This window comes from Anolis carolinensis, chromosome 6, assembly GCF_035594765.1.
Source record: "Anolis carolinensis isolate JA03-04 chromosome 6, rAnoCar3.1.pri, whole genome shotgun sequence".
In the NCBI taxonomy this organism is placed as follows: Eukaryota; Metazoa; Chordata; class Lepidosauria; order Squamata; family Dactyloidae; genus Anolis; species Anolis carolinensis.
This window is the reverse complement of record NC_085846.1, coordinates 91,220,016-91,228,450: the sequence shown is the minus strand read 5'-3', so window position 1 is coordinate 91,228,450 and position 8,435 is coordinate 91,220,016.

Sequence of the window (8,435 nt, the reverse complement as noted above, 5' to 3'; positions counted from 1 at the left end):
CTGGCCAAGGCTGATGTTAATTGCAGTTCAGCAACATCTCAACTGTCATACTTTCTTCACTTTTGATTCAGATAAAGATGGCAAGATAGGAGCAACACAGTATTGCCTCCTAGCTGTGGCCCCAACGAGATATGAAACAAAATTATTTTTGAACTGAAAGAAGATGAATGATGTACCATGAGGAGGAGTGAGAAAGCTGTTGCAGATACAATACCTTTTTCTCTTTGCACTTTTCTCCCCTCAAAATTGGAAGTGGATTTCCAGATATTTTTAATTCATTTCCCCCAGAGTTTTTTTGTTGAAAAAGTGGTACATCATAGGGACAGGAAATTGATTTTCAACTCCTGGTAGCTTGTCTACTCCTCCCGAACACAAATGGAAGTTTTGAACTATCTTCAGGGTCAACCTCACACAAAGTGCACTACATTATTATAGAAGGAAACTTCTTCCCACTGCCAGAGTGATGGGAGTCGAACTCCAAGAACATCCCAGTATCACGGTTTCCTCCCACCTCTGCATATGTCTGTGTGTTTTCTCAGCAATTGGGATGGAATGCCTGTTGTTGCCTGAGAAGCATTAAAGAGCTCTTTCTTTTTTCTCAGCTGAAATGATTTATAGAGCTTTGGTTAGGAACCTAAGTCTATTTATAGAGTTCCCCAACTGCTCTTATTATATGAATGAATGAATCCAAACCAACACTGCTCCTTGAGAACTCATTATAATATTTTTGGGAAGTCAAACATCTATCCTATGCTTTCTGCACCTCTCAGCCTCTACCTACAAACAAGCCATAAGACATAACTTGCAGCTATGAGTTGTCTTGGTTTTCCGCAAAAAAATATAGGTATAGCTGAACAAGAAGTAAAGATAATAAACACAGCAATGATTATTCACTGAAGTTAACCGAGTACTTTTCTTTATTGCTTTGTATCAGCACTCTGTTGGGTCCAAACAGAGATTGAGAGATAAAAACACTTTTTGGAGTGTTGTCGAAGGCTTTCATGGCCAGAATCACAGGGTTGTTGTATGTCTTTCGGGCTGTGTGGCCATGTTCCAGAAGCATTCTCTCCTGACGTTTCGCCCACATCTATGGCAGGCATCCTCAGAGGTTGTGAGGTATGGATAAACTAAGTCAGGAAAGGAAAGAATATATATCTGTGTAGAGTCCAAGGTGTGGCAAGGGACAAAACAGGCAAGGGACAAAACATTTCCAGTGCCAATTAGGGTGATTAACTGAAACATTAATGCTGGCTCCCAGTGACAAAGAACTCTTGCCACACCTTGGACTCTACACAGATATATATTCTTTCCTTTCCTGACTTAGTTTATCCATACCTCACAACCTCTGAGGATGCCTGCCATAGATGTGGGCGAAACGTCAGGAGAGAATGCTTCTGGAACATGGCCACACAGCCCGAAAGACATACAACAACACTTTTTGGAGTATTATTCAATGTCTTAGCTTGCATGGCCAGTGGTCTTGTTTCTGGGAATTGTGGGCCACAAAGTGAAACTATATATCAGGAAGAAACCAAGAAACCCAATCCAGTTATCAAATGAAGTATTATCTCTTTTGAAAAGAGCAATGCAAACTATCTTTCTGCCTAACCATCCTATCTCTTTTCTGTTTTATCTCCACAGTCATATGAGTGGATCTTGATTTATTCTTTGAACAAATTAGCATTGTATTCCTTCTCCTTTTTTTACATGGATTCATGAAGTTGGACTATAATGTTTTATAATGATGTGCTTTGAATTGTGTTATGCCCCACCTCGAGCCTCAAAGAGAGGAGTGTAAGAAATAAAATTATAATCATTATTATTGTTATTATTACAGTAGAGTCTCACTTATCCAACACTTGCTTATCCAACATTCTGGATTATCCAACGCATTTTTGTAGTCAATGTTTTCAATATATCGTGATATTTTGGTGCTAAATTCATAAATTCAGTAATTACTACATAGCATTACTGCGTATTGAACTACTTTTTCTGCCAAATTTGTTGTCTAACATGATGTTTTGGTGCTTCATTTGTAAAATCATAACCTAATTTGATGTTTAATAGGCTATTCCTTAATGCCTCCTTATCATCCAACATATTCGCTTATCCAACATTCTGCTGGCCCATTTATGTTGGATAAGTGAGACTCTACTGTAATAATAATATTATCTAGTCCAACTCACTCCCACGCAGGAACACGCAGATAAAATTAATCCATGTGCATTTGTTTATGAATTCATTTGCATCATACATTTGTAGTGCCACCTTCTAAACTAGTGGTCCCAACCTCCTTTTGACTAGGGACCCCTTTGACCAGGGACCACTTGACCAGAGACGACTCTCCAATATTAGTATCAAAAGGGTTACGAATCTGTCTTTGGTCAACTTTAAGATTTGGTTTGGTTACTTGGCATGCTGATTCAGAAAATTGCATTGGATAGACCACATCAGCTCTAGTTTCTGATACAGAACATATGCCATCCAGTAGTCACAAGCTGCTAGCCCACAGGAAAACCATATTTGATAAACTTGAGCAGATGTGGTCTATCTAATGCAATTTTCTGAATCAGCACTCCAAATAACCCCAGGAAGCAACCTAAAAACGAAGACACCTATATGCCCCCGTTTCCAGGTGCCACATGGAATGGCTCTGCTCAGGGGGAGGGAGGAGGAGGAGAAGCAGCACTCAGGAGGCTTGTCAGGCCTTTTGTGGGTAGTGAGGCTCTCCCCTCCCAAAATCCCTGTTGCCTCGGCACTATAAGAGGGTTTTGCAAGACCAGTCACTCTCATTGCAACAGTGTAGTAACGGTGAGGCTGTGGACCATATTTTATTTCTTGGGGACCACTGGTGGTCCACAGACCACAGGTTGGGAACCACTGCTCTAAACAATAGTATGGTGGAGCCACTGCTGTTCAGGTAAAAGTTCCAGCACTTTTTAATTAGCAAAAACAATGATATCATGTTCTATTTCCCCTCTAAAATTTCTTTATCCTCTCCGAGATTAGCTTCAACTCTCAGATATCTAAATATGCTTTTCTCCCTGTTTTTGAGAAAACCAGTCATGAGCTCCCTTCCTCCTTGATCCTACATATAATACACACATACATATATACACAATCATGCCCCAAATGGTGACAATGGAAACACACTCTTGAACATGTCCTCATTCATGTCTCTGCAATTTGCTAATGAGGGGTATAACGGTCCATTTTTGCTGGAAATCATGGATCCATATTCCAAAGTCGCACTGTAGTTGAATCAATACAGCTTTTGTCATTTTTATACCTGACTATGAAACCAAACATCAAAGGCTGGAAGTTGACAATGATATTCTTAGGTTTATATCCTATCCTCAAATCTTAGAAATAGATATTTAGCCTGGTAAGATCCTCTTCAATTAATAAATACAATGTGGGATGCAACATATCCCTTGCTCAATAAAACTTCGTGTACTTATCAATTAGCATAAAAAATAAGGCATCTCAGGAGGAAAAGATGAAAGAAGGCAGTGCATTTGCTGTGCAAAAATACACTTGTTGCATAAAGAAAAATAAATCTATATCCCATGTTTGCTTGATGAATTTCCCATGGGTCTCCAGTCTTTGTGAAAAGCATAAATTTAGTAGATACAGCTCTCCTTCACTTGATGATAAGCTTTCTGTGCTGATCTTCTTTTGTCGCATACCAATCAAAGGTACTGTCAGAATTTTATGCCAGAATTTCACAAAATTTCCCAAGTCTGTATTGACTATTTCCAACAGATTTCATTTCATAGAATTTGCGGTGTAGGAAACCACAAACAGAATTACATGTATTACCCAGGATGATTTCAGTAAAAATACAATGTCCCCTGTTTCCAATGTTTAGGGCAAGAGCAGGTAGCTGCAGAAGGCTAAATCCCCTTCTACACTGCGATATAGTCCAGATGATCAAAGTAGATAATCCAAATTATCCACGTTGAACTGGATTATAGGAGTCTACACTGCCATATAATGCAGTTCAATGTAGATAATCTGGATTTTATATGGCAGTGTAGAAGGGGCCTAAGAGGCTACATTAGCCTATCCACCCCTGTTACCCTATCCACAAAAATATTTTTTTAAATTCTCCTAGATGCTCTCTAGAAGGTTTGGAAGGCTGAATCTACATTGCCATATAATCCAGTTTCTGAATCCAGACTATCTGATTTGAACTGGATTGTATGAATCTACACTGCCATATACTTCAGTTTAAAGCAGATCATCTTAATTCAGAAATTGGATTATATGGCAATGCAGATGGAACCTAAATTTACATGGAAAGGGGGCAAAAAGGTACCCATACTCCATACAGGCTATTTGGGGGAAAATGTTTGACCTGGGGAGGATCAAGGGGGATACGCAACCCTCAGACTGCCCACCCGTTTAGTCTTGCTTATGCTACCAAAGGAGCATCACCCATAAACTGTGGGTGCCATTTGGCTTGAGGGTAATGGCACCTGGTGGTTTCCATGAAGTTGGGTTGGTGAACCCACTCCAGATTTTAGCTTTGCACTTTAAAGAAGTTGGCCAAGGTACTAAACCTAGTTTGAAGTTAAAGTTCAGCACCTTGGTGGATTCATTACCATCCATTGGATACTGCTTAGGGCAGCGGTTTTCAACCTGTGGGTTTCCAGATATTTTGGCCTTCAACTCCCAGAAAGCCTAACCGCTGGTAAACTGGCTGAGGTTTTTGGGAGCTGTAGGCCAAAAACACCTGGGGACCCCAAGTTGAGAAGCACTAGCTTAGGGGAATCCTAAAGCTTGCAGAAACATGAAACAATCTGTAGGGAAAACCCCCAACGAACAGGGTAACGGGTAGTCAAAGCTTTGTAGTTCAGTGAATTATTTTAGACTTTAAAGGAGCTGTCTTTAGGACTTAGGACTTTAAAGGAGTGATGAACCATTTAATGCATTCATTCTGAGTATTCATTTTATGGGGTAGCCATAAATCAACAGGCAACTTGAAGGCGCGCACACAAGCGGGAGTTAAGATGGATGCAATGAGGTATCTAAAGAAGACTAAGAGATGTCCACTCTATTTCATTCCTCCATCATAACTGTCTCCATCAGTGAGGAGAGGGAAAGCATGTTTTCTGCTGCTCTAGAGACAAGGGCATGAAGCACTGGATTCAAATTTCAGGAAAAGAGATTAAATATTAGGAAGAATGCTTCACTGTGTGGTGGAGTCTCCCTCTCTGGAGGTTTTTAAACAGAAGCTGCATGGCCATCTTTGGGGAGTATTTTGATTGTATCTTCCTGCATGGCAAGAAGACAGACTTGATGGCCTTGTGGTCTCTTCCAACTCTACAATTCTATGATTCTTTGTTAATTTATGAGCCCACAAGTCACCATGGACTGCAAGAACTGTCTTGTTTAATTGTGGCTAGCTTTCTGAGAACATCATCAGAAAATAATAATAATAATAATAATAATCTTTATTTATATTCCGCCCTCTCTCTCTGAAAAGCATGGAAAATGAATGCAAAAACAAACCATTCACATATTTTATATTACACACATTTCATTTCATTGCACTTGGAACAATTAAGCTTCTGACACAGGCTAAGCTAGAATATTTCTATGGAAATGCCATCAACATTACAACTTTGATTACTTTAAATGAATTTGAGGGAGCGGTTTGATCAGATTTTTGCCTTGGAGTCTCTATGTACTAGACTCCAAGGAACAATTAACCTCAGAGTTTCCCATTGGGTATTTTGAAGGTTTATCCCATTGTACGGATGCTGGGATAGAAGTAATTTCTGAAGAAATCTTAATATTTTCCTTTTCTGTGTCTGATTTACATTTTTTCCTCAACCTGGGACCACAACCCCCATTAGCCCCAGCCAGCATGGGTAATAACAAGGAATGATGGGTGTTGAAATGTCAGACTTCTGAAGAATGACAGGTTGTGGGAAGACTGGATTTGTGCATTTCATCTTTGCTCTGTTAATCAAAATATCACTACGTAAAATGTTTGAAATGCTATTAACATCACTGGGCATTAGAACAGACCTGGGCAGTTCCATTTCAGTGCCCACAATGTTCCCTCTAAAACAATTATCCTATCACAATGATTTATGCTGATGTATTCATTAGTCATTTTCAAGATGATGCTCGTGACTGAGAGAGTTTAACATGCTGTGGTTAGCTAATGAATAACCAGAAGCATATAAGCAGAACAAGTGGGCTTGCCTTCTTCGTGAAGGTCGAGGTCATAGCGTCATAAAGTCTCAGAGTTGGAAGGAGCCTCATGGCCTATCTAGTCCAACCCACTACTCAATACAAGATTTCTAACTAAAGCATCTCCAGGAGACTCCCCACCCATTAACTGGCTCCATCACTAAGCTGCTTTTACTGTCAAAAAGGGGTTTCTTTTTCTAATGTTCAATTGAAATCTCCTGTGGGGAGAAATGGACTAACAATAAGGTAAAGGTAAATGTTTTCCCCTGACATTAAGTCTAGTCATGTCCGACTCTGGGGATTAGTGCTCCAATTCTAAGCCGAAGAGCTGGCGTTGTCCATAGACACCTCCAAGGTCATGTGGCCGGCATGATGGCACTGCATGGAGTGCTGTTACCTTCCCGCTGGAGTGATACCTATCGATCTACTCACAATTGCATGTGAGTACTGCTAAGTTGAGAGAAGCTGGGGCTAACAGCGGGAGCTCATCTTGCTCCCTAGATTCGAACCGCTGACCTTTCAGTCCGTAAGTTCAGCAGCTCCGCGGTTTAATCTGCTGCACCACCAGGGGCTCCTATACTAACAATACACCATAAATAAACAATGTAAATTAAATATTCCATATAGCAGAACAATACAGTAGACTGAGGAATGAAATTAATGGGAAAAGCTCTGCTTCCCCTCCCTCTGCAAGTAGGCAAAATTGATAACAGCCTGTCTGCCAGTGCTAAGTCCTCCCATCATAAAAACAGTTCTAGGATTGGAATTAGAGCTTGGAATGGATGGGGGATTGAAAGTTCTCATCCAAAATTCCCTAAGTTGTCCAAGTTTCGATTCAGTTTCCAGGGTTTCGTTTAATACACCAGAGCTTTCAAACCAATGGTGTCAAATTCATTTTCACTGGTTGCCACATCAACCTTATGGTTTCCCTCCGAGGGCCATAGGTGATACAGGATCTTGACCACAATTTCTAATGCCCCAGACTGCCTAGTGTTGTATTGCTGATAATTAAACAAATTCTTCTTATCAACAGTGATTGTTACGTTTAGACAAAGAGAGAGAACAATGAAGAGAGTGCTCATCCATCAGATCTTCTTTCCTCTGAATAATTAAAAATTGAGATGTTTGCAGATAGCTCTCCTGAGAAATTAGTCATTAATTACAAAATATAGAACTGCTGGATCTGAAAACAATTTTTAACAGTGTCATACTGAATCAAGAAGACATAACTATGCTGAAGAATTACATTTTTAAAAAAATCAGTCCTTGCTTAAGAAAATTATAATTTCCTTGGTAATGATGTCCCCGTTCCATGAACCAACCTGCTCTTTTCGTTGAAGACAAACCATATTCATGCTTGGAACTGAACATTCAAACTTCCTACTTGTATCCTGATTTTTCCCACTGCTCCTACTCATAATGTTCACTAGAAAGGTAGGCACAAAACATTTTGCTGCTTTAAGGAAAACCTTTCATGGTAACAGAAGCATTACTTGACTGACAATACAAATTGGACCTCACCAATTATGAGAGAGCATCCACCATTGGTCCTAAGAGGAGAAGACTGCTGTGGTTTGGAGGCTGGATTAGGATTCTGAAGACCAGAGCCTGCTTCTAAGCTCCATAAAATGTTAGATTGGGAAAGGACAATAACCTAATGGCAGAGCACCTATGTGGCACGGGAAAAGTCCTATATTAAAGTCAAGGCATCTCCAAGTTGGATTACGAAAGATTCCCATCTAAAACCTAAACAAGCTGCCTCCAGTCAATGCCATTAGTATTGGCCTAGAACAGTGGTTCTCAACCTTCCTAATGCCGTGACCCCAATCATAAAATTATTTTTGTTGCTACTTCATAACTGTCATTTTGCTATTGTTATGAATTGTAATGTAAATATCTGATATACAGGATGTATTTTCATTCACTGGAACCAAATTTGGCACAAAAAACCGATATGACCAAATTTGAATATGGGTGGGATTGGAAGGGGGTTGATTTTGTTGCTGGGATTTATAGTTAACCTACAATAAAGGAGCATCCTGAACACCAATGATGGAATTGAACCAAACTTGGCACACAGAACTCCCATGACCAACAGAAAATACTGGAAGGGTTTGGTGGGCATTGATCTTGGGTTTTGGAGTTGTAGTTCACCTACATCCAGAGAGCAATGCGGACTCAAACAACAATAGATCTGGACCAAACTTGGCACGAATACTCAACATGCC